A 22779-nucleotide genomic window follows, 5' to 3' on the forward strand; every position below is an offset into this window, starting at 1 on the left:
CAAAATGTAGCAGTAAATGAACAACAGAACACATTTCCTGAAACACATGGCTAAGGGGCTTGAAATGTCAGTCCTTAGGTAATGTATATTGAATCTATTTCCTGATTTATGTTCAGTAAAATAATAATAAATTTCAGTGTATTTCATTTTTTATATAATGAAATAGACTTGTACTACTCTCAGAAGCACATGACTTTAGGATAAATTGCATAATTCCAAGGACTAAAACACAAATTGGTACTCTCATCATGGAGAACTTGTTCCTATTGGATGGAGAATATAAAGCCTTTTAGTAAATAATCAGATGAGAAAGAACAAAGTAAATTTACATTGAAAGTTAAGTCTGGGTCAAGTTTCTAGAACTCAGGCTCTGTGGAAGTTGCAGATTTGTCTGTCTTCCTTTATGCTATTTCTCCAATGCCTAGAACAGGGATTTACTGAGTGTGGGCACTTGGAAAATGCTGGTTGAAGGGTGATTGCTTCTATTTTGAAATTTTTCCTAATGTTTGTAACTTTTTGTAAAACAGTAATTAAGTAGTCTTTCCTCTTCAATTGGGAGTAGATTGTGTGTGTGTGTGTGTGTGTGTGTGTGTGTGTGTGTGAATGGAAAGAAGATTTTGAAGTGTGATAATAATAAAGTATCCATTAACTGCCTATGATCTGAAATAGGTACCAGGACTAAATAAAGAAAAAATCACTTAACTTCAAACAAGAGGATACCTCCCAGTACACTCTGCTACATTTGAAGAAGTATATTCTCCCTTTCAATTTTGTATTTCAGTGAAGTCTTTGTTGTTGGATAATAAGCATTTATTTTAATGACATGCTATAAACCATAGGTAAATCCTAAGCAAGGATAGAGCATAAGCTCTACTGACCAATAGTTTCACAGCTAATATCAAACCAAATAGAATTTAAATCTCCTCTCTTGAGGCATGTAGTGCAAATTGGTGAAATACATGAAGCTATGAAGAATGCTGACTTTCTAACTGATGGGCAAAGATACTATAAACTGCATTACAGTGGTTAAAAAGGGCATGGTATATGCTGAACAATAAAGAAAAAAGATGAAAATTCTTTTCACCTAGAAGAATAATAGGAAAAAGTGACAAGATTTGGCACTGGAAGTGAAAAGAACATACCAAGCAAGGACATTTTCAAAACTGGCAATAATTAATGCCTCCAGAGGGAAAGAATACTTGACTAAAACTGTAACATTAGGAAGGAATTACAGCAACAAAAAAGCTTCAATTATAGCAATGAAGTACACAATTAAGGAGTAAAGAAGCTTGCGATTCCTAAGAGGCCTACAAGAAAACCTAAACATTCCATAAAGAACTGAGATGGAAACCTTTAAATGCAAGCAAATCAAGAGCCACAGCCAAACTTGAAATCCATTGACTTTCAACGTCCTTCCAATAGCAGGGAGACATTTTCTACATGGGAAGGTATTTCCAGAGGGGAGCATTTCTTTTGTGAGTGTTTTCTCTGCTTTCTCAGTGATGTGCCCTAGTTTGGTGATTGTTTAGAAGATGCGTATCAAAATATTTTGCAATAAAATGGAACCAATCTATTAAAATAAAAAGGGCAGAACCCACCTGTAAGCCTTCAATATCACAAATAAAACCATTTACCCACAGGGAAAAGGAGGCTAAGATCCTGAGGTCAAAATAACTTTTCTATATTGTCATTGCGTTGGATCTAAGAAAAACTCTGAAACTGGTCTCAAAGTTACCTACAACACCTTTATTTCAGTATCTCCCTTTTTAAGACATTCAGAGCACTCATATTTCCTTTTAGCTTCCTGGAGTTCTTAAGGTCTGCCTATCTAGGTAGCCATTGCTATTTCAGGTTTGCCATCTTCTGGATCTTCTTGCAAAGTTGGGCATTGGATGTGGTCTTCCATTTTCTCACAAGTAGCTCTTGAGATATAAAGATAATTGATAAATATTTCTTAATGGGATCATCATTAAAATTACTTTAAATGTGGGTCAGCCAAAGTTCGGTTCATACTAATAAAGACTGAAAATACCAAGCTTTCATTCAAAAGACAGAACTTTTGGTAGCAGGAATCCAGGCTCTGAGGAGACTAAAGTGAGATTTCCTGGATCTCACAAACCAGTCCCAAGTGTGGACTTGCTTTTCTTTCTTTGGTTGAAAACACCTCAGACACTACATATTTCATATTGGTACAAAGAAAGCATACATTTTAGAATCAAAGTTCCTTTAATTCTATGACAAAATAACTTATATGCAGCTACCTGTAGACCATTTTGTTTGTGTGAGGCAAAGGTGGCTTTGTAAAGCCTGATTATCTGAAAGGAATTGTCTGGCACGGGTTTAATTTAGCATTCTCTTCACAGGGCACACCAGCCTCTGACTTCTGAAGAAACAACCTCCTGGTAATAGAGCATGTTTTCCCTAACAACATTCATACCTTTCCGTCTGTCACTTAGAAGCTGTTTGATGAAAAACATAAAAGTGAAATGCTACCTTTGTACAATTTTCTCCACGGAGACGATTCATGGGCGTATACAAATCAAAGCGAAGCCTGAACAGATAGCAGTGCTCACCATCCGTCAGTCATTCGTGACTGGAGTGGAAGCTTCACTTCATAGACCTGGTGAAACTACATTAATTTTGGCTTAAATGTGCTTTAACATGCTATGTTCTGGGAGCAGGTATAAAGTCCCTTTAAAAAAAAAATCAAATCATGATATCTAGTCCTGTAAGAAATTAATTATATGAAGATTGAGGGTGGAGTAGAAGATTAAAGTTAGTAAAGCTTGCTGTGAAACACCCTCTTAATCTTAGAATGACAAGAATGGGATTTTTACATAAATCAGTTATACTACATTGCTAGAAATTTCCATAGTGTTTATGATTGGGTCTGGGGAGGAACAAGGAACTTAAAAAGTAAAAAAACAACAATTACACTTGCTTTCTAGATAGGACTCTCTTGTTGGAGGAAGAGCTGAGGCTTGAAGCCTGCCATGGCTTTTAAAACAAATTGTTTCCAAATGCTAAAGAGCTCTGAGGTCCATGCCATGAAGGTTTTTCCTCTGAGTAGGAAACTCAGAGGCTGTCGGAACGCCTCAAGTCTAAATAGTCAGGGTTAGACAGGACGGTCATTGATATTAACTAACAATCACAGGGGAGAGGGTCTATTGTGTGCATACCTTTATTTTTATTTCATTTGTTTTCCTGGTTTTTATTTATCAGACAACATATGTACTACTATACAAGTTTAATATTAATCATATATATTGCCCTATATTTTGTATTGTTTAGTAGTAACTAGAGAAATACCATGTTTAGATGTTTCAACAAAACATTGTAATAAAAGTATAAAATAAAATAAATGGGACATATGAAAACTTTAACCCCCACAGGTAAAAGAAGCCTAAAAACTCTACTGTGAAAATACTGATTCAATGTAATTATCTTCTGGAAAGTGGAAACCAGGTATAATACATAGTAAGAAACAAATAACAAAATTCCTGGACTATCCAAATCACTATGACAACAGCATTTCAAAACCACTCACTCCAACTCCAAACATTCATAACAAGTTGCTGCAGCTAGAAACTAATTCACATTTCTGGAGACATTAGGGTAAAATCAAAAGCAATAGGGCCATGCCCTTATACTATTAATAACATCCCTCACCTCAACCCCTTATTCAACTACTTTTTCTTTTCCAATGATATTGTTGTGAAAGAGGACAGTGTTTAATCCCCAAGTTCCTAATCTTAGAGACTTTCTGGATTTTTTGGGAAATAAAGCTGTCACATTTTCTAGACCTAGGTTGTTTGCTTCTCACTGTGGGCTCCGAATTGCCTTAGGAAGTCATAAATTGCCCATTTTGAATGTATTTTACACCTTCACAAAAATAGAAATAGTAATTTTGTTTATACTGTTAATTGGAGTGGGAATGGATCCGTGATGCCTGTAATCAATAATCAATGTCATGATTTCTGGACCAAAAATAGAAATGAAAAACTTAAAATCAAGGTGAGTGTAAAAAAAAAAAGGTACAACATTTTATTATTGTTATTACTGCTGTGCTGTTAACATCAGATGTGGATTTATTTATTTATTTATTTATTGCTTTTTCTATTTTGGTTATTATGTCTTTTGAGAAAACTGCTTTTAGATATTAGGATCATGAGGGTTGTTTGTAAGAATCTGTAAATCCAGGGTTTTTCACAGTTGACTCGTGAGTTTTGAACAACCATTAAAATGATCATTTGTTAGCTTACTAATGACATTGTCCACAGTCATTTGTGACTAGATTTTGTGATTTATATGTTAGTTCTTCATGTGAGAGTCTCCATCCAAAATAGTTCAACATGCCATGAACAATGTGTAGAAAAGACTATTCGTAAAATGTTATTTCCATAGTTGCTTTACTTTGAAAACATTCACTTTAAGCACTCCACTCTGATCAGCTCAAGTACTCCTGTGTTCTCACTCTAGCATTTTTGCTCTCTCACTAGACCTTGAAGCTATTGACCCTTCCACTTTTCAATGTCAATAATTCCCTTGTGCCCTCCCCACTCTCCTTTCCCAGCTTTGAATCCACAGTTAGTCATAACAATCTTTTATAAAAATCCACAACTCCCTTGCTCTTTGTCTCCACTGTATCACCCAGCAAAAGTCAACCATGGTTAAGCCCAACTATTCACTTCCTTGTAATCCCACCTGAGCAGCTGCATGATCCTGGAGGAAAATGCACACCATGCTGAGCACAGTGACTGCTTTCACTGTAAATTCATTACCACAAATCTCAAATGTGCCATCAGTGTGCCTGACAATCACATTATACTTCCCTTGTCAGGTTATATCTCTTTTCTCAAATTTCCAACAGAACATTCCCACTCTCAGTAGATGACCTCACCTCATAGTTCATTGGGCACTAGTAGATAATTACTACCTCAACTTTTCACTCTGAGTCTGGTATCTCACACCCATTTTCTCTATTACAGTGTCCTCTCTTTACTCTTAGCCGATTGTCTTGTTCCATGCTTCATGGAGAAAAAGAAGCCATGAAATGGAAACTACTGCATGTGCTCTCCACTCAGGTTATCAATATCAATCTAAATTCATCTGTAACCACCTTGTAGTCTGTGTCTCTATTACAATGAAAGAAAAATCCCCAATTCTGTCAAATGCCAATGGCTCCTGTACATGCTTTATAATTTCTTCTTCTTCTTTTTAATTTGTCAAGAGTTTTTCTCATGGAATTACTCCTTCTCTTTCTCTTGTGTTATCAGTTTCTCTTTTCTTATTAGATCATTGTCATTGCTACACACACAAAAAGCATTAATAAATCCACATGTATGGGCTAGGAGGAAACCCAATGAGACAGTGGTCAGCTCTAGGTTGGGGAATAAAAGCGCCTTGGAAGAGATAATGGAATTGACCTTGGTGTTCACCAAATTTCCAAGCAGAGAACACTGACCATGCAAAAACACAGAGATAGGAAACAGCAAGTCCAATTAGATGAGCTATAGTAGTTGAAGTGTATGAAGCTAAGTGTTTAAGACTGGGGTAGATGAGGGGACACGGGGAAAAATAAAACTGTGGAGGTAAATGAAGGCCATCTTATGGAAGGCAGGCCACAACATATTAAGAAATTTGGACTCTGCGAAAAGGAAAGAGGAGTCACTGTAAAGGAAATACAGTCTGATTTGCAGTTTGGAGAGATGGCTTTAGCAGAAGTATAGTGATCTTACTGGATCTTGCTGGGATGGTGGTTTGGAGTGGTACCAGGAGAAGAGCGTGTTGGGGTAGCAAAATCATTGAATAGAATGAGAGAAACTGATAGAAGCATGTTGGTAGGTAGGATGTGTGGAGGCAGAAACAAGATCGAGAAACTGACGTTTGTTGTCTTGTAAACTGAATTAGAATGAGGAATCTATACGCTAGGAGAGAAGGGCTTGAATCGAAAATTCTTAGTATTTTTTCAACACTTCATGTCTACAGCAAACTTAAAAAGAAGAAAGAGTACACCAAACTTTTACATAAAAATGTTCCCCATTCTCTAAGAGGCTTAAACATCTATTGTGATTTCAATAGCACTGCTTTTCACCTGGTCCTCCTGTCTTTATTCTATATCTACTCTTGGCATTTGTAAACTGTCTTTTCTTTGAATTACTGAAAATAGCTTTTTCAAAGGAAAGTGTTAACAGCGTTTCTTTGAGATTAGCTGTGTGCTCTCTGCAAAGGAAACAGTTGAAAAGGACAAGGAGTGCCTTTGTGCCTGGTAGTCCCTGATTCAATGATTGCATTTCTTGGTGACATTCATGGTCATGATTTGGGGTTGGCTATGTTTTCCGTAAAGGAGATCAGCTAAAGAGATACCATCTACTGTTTGGGACATTATTTTAAAGTAAAAACAAAACAAAACATCATTTTGAAGAGGCAGACATTTACTTGAGAAAAGCAAATATCTTTTACCTAAATATCAGGGTCTGTATAGATAATCTATAGCTACTCTAGGTGGCAGAGTGCACACTATAGAGGAATAACAGCAAATCTAAGCATTCACAAAATGGTTCTCAGGAGCACCTTCAAGGGAATTTAGTAAACCAGGACTGAAATAGGTTACACATATCAACTTTGTGTGACAAGCTGTGGTGGTAAGAGTTATCATTACTTTATCTAATGGGAAACAATGTCACTGGCAGCCAACATTTTGGAATATTGGAAGTCCTGTTAAATACTTGGCATAGAAGCTGAGACACTGCTTATCCCGAGGCAGGATACATGGGTAAGGATCAAGTGGTAAAGAAGGCAGAATAAACGGACAGGGCTACAGTCTAAGATACACAGAAGAAAGAGTCTATTTAGCTTTGGTTAGGGCTGAAAGACTGCTGCAAAGGGCACAGAGTTTAGAGAGATGGTAGATTTACTGTGAAGTTGGGCTAAAGGTTAATAAAAGGAAAGAATGTGGGGCATATTAACAAAAACTACTTTTTGAACTTGAATGGAGATATTAATCTAAATTTATCAGATAATATTCCATTTAATATGATTCATGTTGGGTCAATATGTTAATATGCAATGGAATTCTTTTGTGAAAAATAGTGCAAATCCATTGTTTTCTTCATAGTGAGTCACATTAATTATAAAGTTTACACATAGAAACTGCATTGTAAAATGTTACATAGAATAAATCTGTGTTCCTGGAAGTGGGTTAAAAGAAGAAATCTTTCATATTATTATATTTTTATATCCAATATTTGAGACACTGGTTGAAAATATGGTCAAATAATGAACTAAATTTTCTTCCCACGAAAATCCAAAGCATTGTCTTCCTTAATATGATCATCCAAAAACATGGTACTTTATTCTAGCATGTGATGGTCAGTAAGACACTTGATCCACAAGATTAATTATTAAAGGATGCTTGGTGTTCCACATCTCCAGATTAGTATCAGAGTGTATGATAACAAATTTCTTAGTAAATACATAGCTTTGCATTGTAGGTAACTGGCTGATTCTGAATTCATGAATTTTTTCACATTTAGTAGGCTCTACATTTTGTCACTGACCATGACCCCAAAGTATCCAAAGAATTGATTTGACAGCACACGTCTAGATTATTCCTTTTCTATCCCTTCCTTTTGAGCTGGCTTTCCTAATTATTTTTAATGCCACTCTATTATAGTAATACATGAAATGCACTGCATCTTTATTGTACTGACGACAAAATTCTAATAACACGTTTTAAAACTAAGTAGTAGACCTGAATATCCCCTGACCTGATGTATGAGAAAAGGAGACTACCTTTATCTATTTCAGATATTATACATTGAGTTCCAGACTGGGAGACGCCCAAGTTTATGTTGACACAACAGAAATGTGTCAATCCCCCTCAGAACTTCTCTTTATTTGAAAACCATTCAGGAACTTTTCCAGAATGTGTTATTAAGGAAACATAAAGGGAGATTAACAAAGCAGAAGAAGAAGGGGAAATAAATAAACCTGTTGACAAGATGAACTTCATTTCCATCAGCTGGTTATTGGAGTAGGAAATATAGGCTTTTCTAATGAGAGACTGGCCTATTATTGCAAGTTTTTTCTAAGCTGTTTTATAATGGGGGCTAGGGAGTTTTTCCTGTGGTCATCATAACAGGAAAAGGTACAAGACTTTTAAACCTGTCAAGATCTCATAAATATCATAATTGTTTCCAAACTATTTTTTTCCTATTCTTTTTCTTTTTTGGTAAAGTAGCACTTCCATATAATTAAATGTATTCACATTACCTCATAGATATTTCTGATATAATTAAGGAAATTAAAACTTAAAAATAGATCTATTACAAAATATAACAAAAGGTTATAAAATGTGGAAGTTAAAGCTTTGTGTTTTACTCAATATTTTTACCTTTTCTTCAGAACACTCAAGATACTTGATGAGTATTTTTTTTTTTTTAAATCAAGAAGCAGATATGCACTTTAAATACACCCACACTTTGAAGGGAAAAAGTTCATTGGGGGGATTTATGTGCATTCTTAAATACTAGAGCAGGTCTCTCAAAATGTATATAACATTCTTAAAGGCATAATTGCATGTACACATATTTTCTAAGTTTGGTCACAGCTCCTAATTTGTACCCATAGGATTCATAATTAACAATGGTAGTATTTACCACTGATATTATTTTATCATCTCTTTAAAAACATGCAAAATAAGTGACGGCATAAATTTTTGTGAGCTTATAAATTTTCATAAGAATGCATATACTCTCACACATACATATTGATTTTTATTTTAGATGGTATAATTTCCCCAGTGACTGGTGCATAGGTACGTAACTGTATGTTTGCATAATCATGATGCCAACTTGTGTCATTTTAAAGAAATTTGAGTAGTGTTTTATGACTGGGTTCAGACAATTAAATAAAATACATGATCAGATTGATTTAAACATTTTCATTTATTTAATATATTCATTTATTAAAATGATTTTATGGTTATCTGCCCAACCACTTTATGAACTGCTTTTTTCTTGGGCCTTTGAAGAGTAGTCTTGTTTTTCTATTTGTTTGTTAATGAAATTAGTCTCATCATTTTGGCCACTTGAAAATTAATTTCAATCGTTGCATTATGTATTCTGCGGTGTGATTTGGTAACTACATACAAAAAGATGGATCATCAAAAGTGACCTGATGTATATCAGCATGTGTTCACTACCACATAATTTATCATAGCAAAGTATCATATGGTCTCAATGTGTACAATGTGAGAGTGTTTGAATAGAGAAAGGACTATCTAAACAATGGAATATTATGACTGAAGAACTTTTATAACATGGAAATCATCATGATGAATAATAAAGCAGAACACAAATTTATATAACATACAGTTTCGTCCCCCCTTTTTAAAGTCTTCTATTCAAAGAAAAATTCCTGGAAGAAAATATAATTAGTTAGATCCGGTTGCTGTTTTTATAATGATGAGTTCTTTCTTTTTAATATATTTTTGTATTTCCAAACATGTTTTATGTGAACATTTATTTAAAATCCAAAAAATAAGCATTATTTTAAAATACAAATATTAATTATTGAAAAAATTAATAATGAATGCTAGGTACATTATGAAGCCTGCAGATCTTTATTTCTTCCCTTCTACCCGGTCATATTTTTTACTGGAAAACCCTGATTAAAAAGCAAGAAAAACATGTAATTTGATCAATTCAGTGGAGCGAGGAAAAACTAAACACAAACACCAGAGAACCCCTGTGTGTAAGAAGTTCAAAGGCCTGTACAGGCATGTCTCACCTAAACCACGAGCAGCAGAGAAAACTACATAATAGAATAAGGTCTTTGGAAAATGTGGGATAGAGATTCTGAGGCCTTAACTAATAAATAAAGAACAACATGCAGGCTCAGCAAGTGGTAGTTTGTAATTTCAAAATGTTGCATAGTTAAAAAAAACACATTTTATCTGTATCTAAAGGAGATACACATGCTAAACCTGTTGTTTATATGCCCCCAAAGCAGCCAAGCTATACAGCTATGGAGTGCCAGTGCCTGAAGTTCTGTGAGCTTGTACCGGGGCCAAATCGCTACATGATGAACAGGTCAGACTCAGGGACTCATCATGAATCTATTAATAATCTTCTTCCCAATCTGATTAATGACATTACTATTATACCAGTCAGCCTGGTTTAGGCCTTCAGGGTTATCTTGTATTCTCCAGCTTTGGCCTTTTACAAATAATTGCTCATAGCCTACAAAATTATTCTCTTTTCCCCTTCCTATTCCCTTAGTTGCTGCTCTAGTCCAGGCCTTCATTATCTCTTCTCTACCTATTCTTCCCCCTTGAATCCATCTGGAACATTACTGCTTGATTAATCTTCTTGATATTAATATAAGTCTTTGAACACAATAGTCCATGCTCAAAAATACCAAATAGTTCCTACTGATTACTGAATTAAGTCCAAACTCTTAATAGTGACTCTGTAATCTGATCCCAAACAATATTTTTCCCAACATCTCCTATTCTTCTGCTGAAAGATTTGATGACCTGGTCAAACTGGAATAGGAATCATTTTCCAGATCTGGCATACTTTCTTCCTCTTCACAAAAATTTATGTCACTTCATTTTCATCCCAATTAAAATTCTACCTATATTTACAACATTATTGATTATATTCCCCAAACTGCCTTTCATATCCCCGTGAATTGTAACTACTAATTTGTCTTTCTAAGCCTTTTACCTTCTCCCCCACCCTCACTATTCCCATCTAGCAACTATCAGGTTTTTTCCCCCTTATATTTCTGAATCTATTTCTGTTTTGTTTGTTCATTTATTCTGTTCTTTAGATTCCACATATAAATGAGATGATATGGTATTTGTCTTTATCCGTCTGTCTTATTTCACTTAGCATAATATTCTCTAGGTCCATCCATGTCATTGCAAATGGTAAGATTTCATTCTTCTTTTGTAGGGTATCAGATGGGCACTTGTCTTATTAGGGAAACCACTTCATGGACTGTGTAGATGCCTGATCACTGCACTGTACACCTGAAGCTTAAGCTGAATAATATTGAGTGTCATCTATAATTAAATATATATAATAATTAAATATATATAATGAAGTATATAATTAAATATATGTATATATATATAGTCACAGGAATGTGGAGTACAGCACAGGGAATATAGTTAATGGAATTGTAACAGCTATATACAATGTCAAAGGGATAGTAAACTGGGGGAGGGGGGTTATCACTTTGTGAGGGATATAAATGTCTAACTATTACATTGTTTTGTACACCTGAAACTAATAAACAATAAATAAAAACAAAGGTACGGAGAGGAAAGGCAGGCTGTTAAATCATTTTGAAAAATAATATGTTGCTTTTCTGTTTGTGACATTCATTGTGCTCTTCACTTTTTAAAAATTGTAATTAGTTGTGATTTCTCATTCTAAATAAACATTTCTTTTATACTTAAAAAAATTCTACCTATATTTAAGATCTAATAAACTATGAACTTCCAAACAGTATAGGAAATATGTTCAACTTTGTAGGACCTTGCAAGTAGTAAGTGGTGCCCAGTGCCTGTTTGCTGAATTAATGAATATATTTCAAGCCAACCTCTACCACAGTTTCATCACTCAGGAGTGCTCTTCACCCCTCTAAGTACATATGGGTTGCTGTATTTCTATTTCAATATATGTCACACTCAAGCTGATGTGTTAGGGAAGACACGGCCATTCCCAGTTTATGGGCCTATGTTTTCACATTAGATCCAGTTGCATCTGGACTTGTCTAGAAGACTGGTCACAATGGCCTGCTAGGACCTATTTGTAAAAGAGGGTTTAAGAGTCCTGTGAAAAAGAAAACTGATACTAAAGAAATAAAGATTCAAGGAATAGGACTTTCATATTTGACAGTAACGTTGTGCTAGGTACTTTGAAGACCCTTCCTGCTGCAAACAACTAATGATGCTGATAAACTTCTTTGATTATTTTTAATGTGTTACTGAGATGACAAAATAACAGTAAATGAGAGAAAGTGAAATTTTGGAGAAAAATAATCAGGCAGCAGATTTTCAGCTTTTAGAGCATTTACTGATTTCAGTGAACCTTAGCCTCAATGTCAACAGTTTCATAGGGTATGAACAACAGGAGACAAAGCCCACGGCCCACCCAGGGTGAAGAATCTAACAGGAGATAACAGAAAGGAAGATGGAAGCCCCAAGAGCTATTGACTTAGTGTAACAGTGAACAAGAAATACAACATCTTTCTCCCAGGGCACTGCAAAGAAAATAGCATATCGTGAATTTTGGCCTTGAGTAAAAGGGACAAAAGTCTCACCTGAGAATATGAAACAACAAGCTGGCCCCCATACAAACCTCATGGATGTTTGCAGCTCCACTTTGTACTACCTGGAGGGGTGGAGGTGAAATCTAAAACAGTTAAAGCTGATAATTAAGCTTAAAGTAATCTTAGGAGGGTGATATCTCCAGGAGTTATGGCAGGAATAAACTCACACTCTCTGGCTGGAGAAACATAGGCCTCAAAGTTGTCCCAGAGATAAAGTCAGAATTAAAATGAGATTAGAATCAAATTTCACAAAATATACAAAGACACAATGCACCATGAGTGAGATACAGCAGGAAAAAATTAATTATACAAGTATCATATTTGCAAAGACACTGTAAATATGTACAGGGAAATTTAACAATGAAAAAAATAGGAGAAATTATTGAAAATATGAATAAAGAGTGAGTATAAAAATAACCAATATAAAAAAATAAGAACTTACAGAGCTGAAAGTTGTAATAATTGAAATTAAAATTTAATGGATATATTTATCAGCAGATTAGACAGACTTGAGGAGAGAATTAATCAAGCAGAAATTAGTGAGCTAGAAGATAGATTGAACAAAATTACCTAGAGTGCACACAAAGAGACAAAGAAATAAAAACAAACAAATAGGAAATAGAGGTTAAGAAACATGAAGATGAAGGCTACGAATATTCCAGAACTGATAAAAGCCATTAATCCACTAATTCAGGAATCAATATCTTTCTTGTGCAATCCATCTGTATTGTGTATTAGTAAAGATATAATGGAATAATATCTTTTTGTGCTGAGACAAAACATCTGCTGACCTTGATTTCTATACCTAGGAAAAAAATACCTATTTTAAGCAAGGATGAAATATATTTTTAGATAAATAAAAAAAAGTATATTTTGTCAGTAGCAGACTCTCACTAAAGGAAACTCCAAAAGATATACTTCTAGTTCAGAACATAAACTCAGATGGAAGTTTTGAGATGCAAAAAGAAAGAAAGGCAAGGAAAATCTAAGAAATCTGGAGTGTATATAACACCTAAAAAAAAAAAAAAAATGTATCTAACGACCCTATGTATAATGGCTTAAGGAGTTAAATAAAAATAAGGTCAGAAAATTTTTTAATTTTTATAAAAGTAACATATATGTCAGGAGGGAGTGATTGGAGTTTAAGTGTTTTTGAATCCCTGTATTCCTGTTTAGAAGAAGGGTAAAGATTCTGCATAATTATAAAAATTGACAAATTAAGATTTCTAAGATATACACTAGAAAAACTATAATAGTATATATTACTTCTAATCCAATGGAGTAAAGAAATGGAATGAGAAAAATAGATGTTCAATTCACTTAAAAGGTGAAAAAGGAGAGAAAAAAGAAACAGAAAAAAGAAAACAAATGAAGCATGGCACAAGATACCGGAATTAATAAATAATTAATAATAAGTGTAAGTAGACTGATATAGTTAAAAGACAAAAAATGACAAAGTAGAAATGCAAACAAATTACCACCACCATTAGCACAATGGAACAACAATCCAACTACTCAAAAGGTGACAAGAAACACTTGTAACCTGAAGTTACAAGATGTTATAAGAAACATGTAAAATATAATTCAGAAAAGTTGAAAGTAAAAGGTTGGCAAAAGCTATGCCAAAAAACACTAAGAGAAAGCTGGTGTAGATATACTTTCCAGTGAAATATATTGTAGGACAAAGAACATCACAAGAAATAGAAAGTCACTACATAATTTCTTTTAAGAAAAGTTAAATTGACAAGGAAGGAATAAACACTGTGGACTTGGATGCACCTCAAATTGTAAAAAACAAAAATGATAAATCTATTCCTATAATGGTAGTTGGTATATAAATCAGGCAATATTAGTTTAAGGATATAGATGATCTGAACAATATGATTAACAAGCTTGATCTAATGTATAGCTATATATAATTCCCAGTAAATGCAGAATAAATATATTATTTTCAAGCATGAATTAACCTTTTATGAAAGGGGTCTCCTTAACATAGTAATAGCAGTCACAAAATAACAATCACAATACATTTAATTTGTTCTTGTCAGTGTTTTAACCACTTTAAAATACATTTAATCCTCACAAGAATTCCAAAGGTTTAGTATACAAATACCCCTACTTAAATTTTGAAAAAAATGAAGGCACAAAGAGGTTAAGTGATTTTCTCAATAACAGAACGAGAAAATGAAAGAACTGTTATTCAAGAGTTTATGCTCTATCTATTATGTAATACAACAGCAAAAAGAATTTAGGAGTGAAGTTAATAAAAAGATGTTTAAGCAACTTATAGGGAAAATTATAAAATCTATTGCAAGACATTAAAGACCTAGAGAAAAGGAGAGCTCCTGTTCACGAATTGGAAAAATCAATAACAGAAAGAGTTAGTTAATTCTTCTCCAACTGATGTACAGATTAAAAATTCCCATAATATTGTTGTGAATTTGCAAAGTTAATTAAAAAAAAATATATGAACTACAAAGGACAAAGAATACTGAAGACATTTGTGAAGAAGGATAAAGTAAAATGGATTATCTAGCCGGCCACAAAGCCTTTTTCTAAAGCTATAATAAAACTTAAAAAGGCGGTGTAGTATGGCACGCAGTTCAACAAATTGACCAATGGAACAGATAGGAGAAACCAGAAAGAGACTCACATATGTACAGAAACTTGATTTACAGTGGAGTTGTAATTACATACCAGGCAAAAAGTGGACTTTCAGTTAGTAGGAGTAGAAGATTATGTTATTCATATGAGAAAAAAAAATAATAAATTTGAGTCCCAAATATCGACTATAATGAAAAATACTCTGTGTAAATCAAAGGTTAAGGTGAAAGATAAAATTATTTAAAAAAATTTAGAATACAATATAAGAACTACTTTTGTTTGGGCCAAAGGGATTTTTTAAACTAGATATAAAAAGCATCAAACATAAAGAAACATATTAACATATTTTACTGCATTAAAATTAGGAACTTTTGTTTATCATTAGATACCATAAAAGTGAAAAGACATGTCACAAATTGTGAAAAGACATCTGGAACACAAAGAATTGATTTCACAATATTTAAAGAATTAAAAAAAATCAATAAAAAAACAATCGATACAGAAATGAGCAAAAGATTTGTTATACAGAAGAAGAAAACTGAATGGCCCATGCACATATCAGAAGATGCTCAACCTCATTAGCAATCAGGAGAACGAAGATTTTAAACCACGATATAACACCATTTCAAAACAATTGGGGAAAACGAAAAGTCTGAAAATGCCAAGTGTTTTTGGGGATGTGACGCCCCAGGAGAACCTCCACGCTATTGGTAGGAGTTAGACCTGACTCAAGCACTCACTGCTTAGTAAATGTGAATATCCTATGCTCAGGAGTTCTCCTAGAGAGCTCTAATATGCACTAGTCTATACATAAAAGAATATTCATCACAGCATTGTAATATTATAAATTTGGAAACAACTCAGATGCCTACCAAGTGGTTAGGTTATATGAACTATGCTAATTTCATAAATGTTAATCCTACATAGGAGTAAATATGAGTTACAGCTGTACGTAACAACTTGGATCAACTAGGAATTACCCTGTTTCCCCGGAAATAAGATCTAGCCAGACAATCAGCTCTAATTCGTTTTTTTGGAGCAAAAATTAATGTAAGACAGGGTATTATATTATATTATATTATATTATATTATATTATATTATATTATATTATATTATGACCTGGTATTATATTGTATTATATTATATTATATTATACTATACTATATTATATTATACTGGGTCTTATAGCAAAATAAGACCAGGTCTTATATTAATTTTTGCTCCAAAAGACGCATGAGATCTGATGGTCCGGCTAGGTCTTATTTTTGGGGAAACACGATAGGGTCACAATTTTGAATAAAAAATATAGGTTTCAGAAGAATATATTTGGGAAGGTTCCATGTACAGAACATGTAAAATTAAAGAACACATTGTTTGGAGTTACAAACTTATGTGACAAAATTATAAAGATAAACAAAATAATGAAAAATAAAATTCAGATAGTGGTTACTTCTGTGGGAGAAGGTAAAGAAACAGGATCAGAGAGAGGAATGCACAGGACTGCAATGCCATGGTAATGTTTTTTTCTAGAACTAGGTGTTGAGTAGACAGGTGTTTATTGCATCTCTGTTTGAAGGAAAGTTGACATTGTAGCATAATATTACTCAGACTCTTTTTAAACCTGCCATTATACTCTTATGCCCTGTCCTATAGGTACAATAGAGAACAAGCAAAAGTAAAAGACATATTTGAGCTCTTTATGACACTGAAAGCATAAGGACAGGCAAAGGTGGTTCTTCTTCCTGCGGTAACTCTGGGAACATGGCATGGCATGTACCTAGTGAGCTGCTGATCCGTCTGGGCCAGTCAGAAATGGAGAGAGGGAGAGAGTGGGCATCAAAACATCATCTCCAACAGGAGGCATAAACATCACAGTTGAAGCCAGACGGAAGGAAAATGTCAGACTTTATGGGGTGGCAGAAAGGCAGTTTTGAGAGAATAGGTGATACATACCCTGAGGGTTCTCTAAAGCTTCTGAAAGGGATTTGGGGGTTGCGGGGAAACTTAAAGAACCCTAAAAATTGTCTAGGAGAACACAGCCAGAAAAATACTGTTTTCTTACTGTAAACATAGGCATTTTCTAAGGAAACTGGGTAACTGTTATCTGTGCACTTAAAATGAATAACAGAGATAAATACCAAGGGGAGAGATTGTATATTTCTTTTATCCCAATACTACCTTACATGATATAAAAAATAAACATTCCATGAATGAATGCAAAAATCCAACAGAACTCCTATAAAACAACTTTTAAGTGTGTCTGACACTAAATATTAGGGATATCATTTTTGAAAACAGAAGAAGGCACACAACTTACTGTAGCACCAAAGTGCTGTTCTATATCTCCTAATACCATTGGGCATATCCAAATTTAACTCAATGTCTAACACAGGGCAAGTATGTGTGTGAGGTAAAGGGCCTGTGAAAGCACAAGTGTCCAGAATTTATAAAAGGGACAAGATACATGTAATATGGTAATTCATGTACACATGGAAATCCATAAATACACACACACACACACACACACACACACACACACATTTGGAATATACACTAGCCCTAAAAGTCTCTGCCCTTTCCACATTGGTAATGTCACTGGTTTGCAGCACCCCAGGTAGTCACTCCCTCTGAAAGCTCCTGGCTAAAATGCAGAAATTCTGCAAATTACTTCTATAATGGGCAATGGAGGGGAAAAACTGGATGAAACGCAACATAGGAAAAGCCAATTTGAGAACCATAAAACGATTTCTAACGATGGCATCTATTAGGTCTTGGAGTAATCTCAGCAGGAAAATGGAAAGGCTGTATCATAGAAAGGACTAAAACATCTCAATGAAAAATAGATTTCAACTGTCAACTGGGCAAACATCTGCAACAGAGGAAAGGCAGGACCTTTAGAACAGTACCAGTACTGTAACAATTGTTGAAAACTCATGTGTGACAGAGAAAACCTTGCAATTCACTGCTCTGTGCTGGAAGGTAAAGAACATTTTAGTTTCAAAGAATCATTATTTGCTTTCTAGGGAAAAAGAAAAGATCAGTTTAATCTTCAAAATATGGTTTCCTAAAGTCAACAATGTGAGGCAGGATAGTCTGGCAACAAGAAGCAGTGGACCCCTGCCATAATTCAAATTTTCCTAACTGTTGCAAGCATATCATTTAAAGAAAATATTCATTTTAAGAATTTTTAACTTTCCACTGTGAATGGAAGTTTTGTTAGTGACCACACCACTGGCAGACCAAACTCCTGCTGGTGCTATATTTAGATTTCGGCTCTTTCCTTCTTAGATTTTGTGAGCAATATGTTCATGTACATGGATAACCACAGTCCCATTTGAAAAGAGGAAAGAAAGGAAAAAATTGTTGTACAGAACTGCACTGCGGACTTCTCATCAACACTGGGGTGGTCCTCTGAGACTTTCATTTCTTTCCTTCACAAAAGCAAAAGATGAAGTTTAAATGCATTCCTGTGTATTTAATTTAGAAATACCAGCCACTCTATTGTTCAGAACTAAGTCCCTTTAATCAAAAAAATGGCTCCTAATTCCTCAGATACCATCAATGCATGAGGTAATGAACACTTTAGGATTTTAGAAATACGTTTCATGGTAATCCCTTGGGTTTCACTATTTTATAGAATTTACTACCTATTTTGCTAAATGCCTAAAGAGAATTTGTCAAGTCCATCTTTCCCTTTTAAAACTACTGAAACTCTTCCATTGTGAAAACAGCCTAATGAAAGTAGCCTCTTTATCTTCCTCCTGCTTTCACAGACTATTCTGGAATAAATAACTCACATGGGTAGACATAGTCTCAATGTGTTTGGGGGCTATCTGGGTGAAAATTGCAAAGTCTCAGAGTGAGACAGACCAGTCTAGAGGTAAAGAGGCTGCAAGTGCTGGCAGCTATGTCATTACAAATAAAACTACATTCCCTACTGTCATCTCACTTATCAATTTTGACAGGTGACAGGCTTGACTCCCAGGAACATTTATCAAAGAGGACAAATCATGCCGAGTGTTCAGTTTGGCAGAATGACATTGGTTAGTAGTTGATATAAAGAAAATAGGGCTCATATAAACTTAAGGGTAACCACTAAAAAAAAGTCTAGAACTGAAATATATACTGTAATAAAACAAGAAACAAAGGGAAACATCATACAATACCACCACACAAAAATAATAGGCAACAACAAAAAGGCAAAGAAACAATGGAGACACAGCCTTACCAGAAAATGAAAGATAGAATGATAGGAAATCCTCACATATCAATAATCACCCTAAATGTAAATGGACTGAACTCACCAATAAAAAGGCACAGAGTAGCAGATTGGATCAAAAAATTAAACTCAACCATATGCTGTTTCCAAGAGACGCATCTCAACTACAAGGACAAGCATAGACTCAAAATAAAAGGATGGAAATTGATACTCCAAGCAAATGGTATCCAGAGAAAATCAGGTGTAGCTATACTGATATCAGATGAAACAGACTTCAGGGTGAAAAAGGTAACAAGAGACAAAGATGGACATTTCATAATGGTAAAGGGGACTATACAGCAAGAAGACATAACAGTCATCAAGCAAGAAGACATAACAGTCATCAATATTTATGCCCCCAATCAGGGAGCACCGAAATATACCAAGCAACTACTAACAGAACTAAAGGGAGAAATTGACCAAAACACAATTATACTAGGGGACCTAAATACATCATTGACAGCTATGGATAGATCATCCAAACAGAAAATAAATAACGAAATAGCAGCCCTAAATGACACATTAGATGAAATGGACATAATTGACATTTATAGAGCACTTCATCCTAAAACATCAGACTATACATTTTTTTTCTAGTGTACATGGAACATTCTCAAGGATAGACCATATATTGGGACATAAAAGTAACCTCAGCAAATTTAAGAATATTGAAATTATACCAAGCGTATTTTCTGATCACAAGGCTTTGAAATTGGATATCAACTGCAAAAAGAAAGCAGGAAAAAACACAAATACATGGAGATTAAACAACATACTTTGAAAGAACGACCAGGTCAAAGAAGAAATTAGAGGAGAGATCAAAAGATACATAGAAACAAATGACAATGAAAATACATCCTACCAAAATTCTTGGGATGCAGCAAAAGCAGTTTTAAAGGGAAATTTATATCATTACAGGCCTATCTCAAGAAACCCAAATAAATAACCTCACATTACACCTTAAAGAACTAGAAAAAGATGATAAATGAAACCCTAGGTCAGTGGAAGAAAGGAAACAATAAAAATCAGAGCAGAACTAGATGAAATAGACAACAAAAAGACAATAGAAAACATTAATGTGACAAAGAGTTGGTTCTTTGAAAAGATTAACAAAATTGACAAACCCTTGTCTAGGCTCACTAAGATAAAAAGAGAGAAGACACTAAGAAACAAAATCAGAAACAAAAAAGGGGAAGTTATCACGGATGCCACAGAAATACAAAGGATCATCCAAGAATACTATGAAGGATTCTATGCCACCAAACTCAATAACCTAGAAGAAATGGACAAGTTCTTGTAAACATATAGCCTTCCTAGGCTGAACCATGAAGAACTGGAAAATCTAAACAGACCAATCACCAGTAACAAAATTGAATCAGTCAACCAAAACCTTCCCAAAAGCAAAAGTCCGGGACCAGATGGCTTCACTAGTGAATTCTACCAAACCTTCAAAGAGGATCTAATACCGATCTTGCTCAAACTCTTCCAAAAAATTGAAGAAAGACAGTACTCCCTAACTCATTTTATGAGGCCAACTTTACCCTGATACCAAAACCTGGTAAGGACAACACAAAAAAAGAAAACTACAGACCAATATCTCTGATGAATACAGATGCAAAAATCCTAAACAAAATTTTAGCAAATCGAATGTGATAATGTATTAAAAAGATTATTCATCACGACCAAGTGGGCTTCATCCCCGGGGCACAAGGATGGTTCAACATCTGCAAATCCATCAATGTGATACATCACATAAACAAAATAAAGGACAAAAATCATATAATTATATCAATGGATTCAGAAAAAGCATTTGACAAGATACAGCATCCATTTATAATTAAAACACTTAATAAAATAGGTATAGAAGGAAAATACCTTAACATAATAAAGGCCATATATGACAAACCCTCAGCTAATCTCAAAATTAATGGTGAAAAACTGGAGCCCTTTGCTCTACATTCTGGAACACGACAGGGCTGTCCCCTATCACCTCTGCTTTTCAACACAGTGTTGGAAGTCCTTGCCAGAGCAATCAGGCAAGAGAAAGAAATAAAAGGCATCCAAATTTCGGAATTAAATTAAATTGTCACTCTTTGCAGATGACATGATGCTATATAAACAAAACCCTAAAGACTCCACCAAAAAGCTGTTAGAAACAATCAACGAATACAGTAAAGTTGTCAGCTACAAAATCAAAGTACAAAAGTCCATTGCAATCTTATATACTAACAATGAAATCTCAGAGAAAGAAATACAAAAAACAATTCCTTTTGTAATTACAGCAAAAAGAATAAAATACCTAGGAATAAACTTAACCAAGGATGTGAAAGACCTATATGCTGAAAACTATAAGACATTTTTAAAAGAAAGTGAAGACACAAAGAAATGGAAAGACATTTTGTGCTCATGGATTGGAAGAATCAACATAGTTAAAATGGCCATATTATCCAAAGCAATATACAGATTTAAAAAAGAACAATGCTGGAGGTATCACACTCCCTGACTTTAGCTTGTACTACAACAACAAGGGGAACAGTAATCAAAACACTATGGTATTGGCAGAAAACCAGACATGTAGACCAATGGAATAGAATTGAGAACTCAGAAATGAAACCACATAAATATGGACAGATAATTTTTGACAAAGAAGCAAAAAACATGCAATGGAGAAAAGACAGCCTCTTCAATAAATGGTGCTGGCAGAATCGGAAAGCCACATGCAAAAGAATGAAATTGGACTGCTATCTGTCACCATGTACCAAAATTAATTCAAAATGGATCAAAGACTTAAGCATAAGACCTGAAACAATAAACAGCATTGAAGAAAACATAGGTACTAAACTTGTGGACCTTGGGTTCAAAAAGCGCTGTATGAATTTGACTCCAAAGGCAAGGGAAGTAAACGCTAAAATAAATGAATGGGACTATATCAAACTTAAAAGCTTCTGCACATCAAAAGAAACCATCGACAAAATAAAGATGCAACCAACTGAATGGGAGAAGATTTTTGCAAACAGTGCTTCCGATAAGGGGCTAATATCCAAAATATACAAGGAACTCATGAAACTCAACAACAAAAAAACAAACAACCCAATTGAAAAATGGTCAGAGGACCTGAAGAGACATTTCTCCAAAGAGGACATACAAATGGCAAATAGACATATGAAAAAATTCTCAACGTCACTAATCATCAAAGAAATGCAAATAAAAACCACAATGAGATGTCACCTCACCCCAGTTAGAATGGCTATCATCAACAAGACAAATAGTAACAAGTGTTGGAGAGGCTGTGGAGAAAAAGGAACCCTCATACACTGTTGGTAGGAATGCAGACTGGTGCAGCCGCTATGAAAGGCAGTGTGGAACTTCCTCAAAAAATCACGAATAGAATTACCATATGACCCAGCAATCCCTCTTCTGGGTATCTACCCCAAAAAATCTGAAAATATTTATCCATAAAGACATGTGCTCCAATGTTCATTGTGGCTTTATTTACGGTCGCCAAGACATGGAAACAACCAAAATGTCCTTCAATAGATGAATGGATAAAGAACTTGTGGTATATATA

At 34.5% G+C, this 22779-nt stretch overlaps 1 protein-coding gene across 2 annotated transcripts in view; it reads right to left on the reverse strand.

Moving 5' to 3' along the window:
• Positions 1-22779, reverse strand: part of PDZRN4 (PDZ domain containing ring finger 4) — a 346581-nt gene that overhangs the window by 19939 nt on the left and 303863 nt on the right. The gene's annotated exons all lie outside the window — the stretch shown is intronic.

The sequence above is a fragment of the Rhinolophus sinicus genome, linkage group LG02 (genome assembly GCF_036562045.2).
Source record: "Rhinolophus sinicus isolate RSC01 linkage group LG02, ASM3656204v1, whole genome shotgun sequence".
NCBI classification, from domain to species: Eukaryota; Metazoa; Chordata; class Mammalia; order Chiroptera; family Rhinolophidae; genus Rhinolophus; species Rhinolophus sinicus.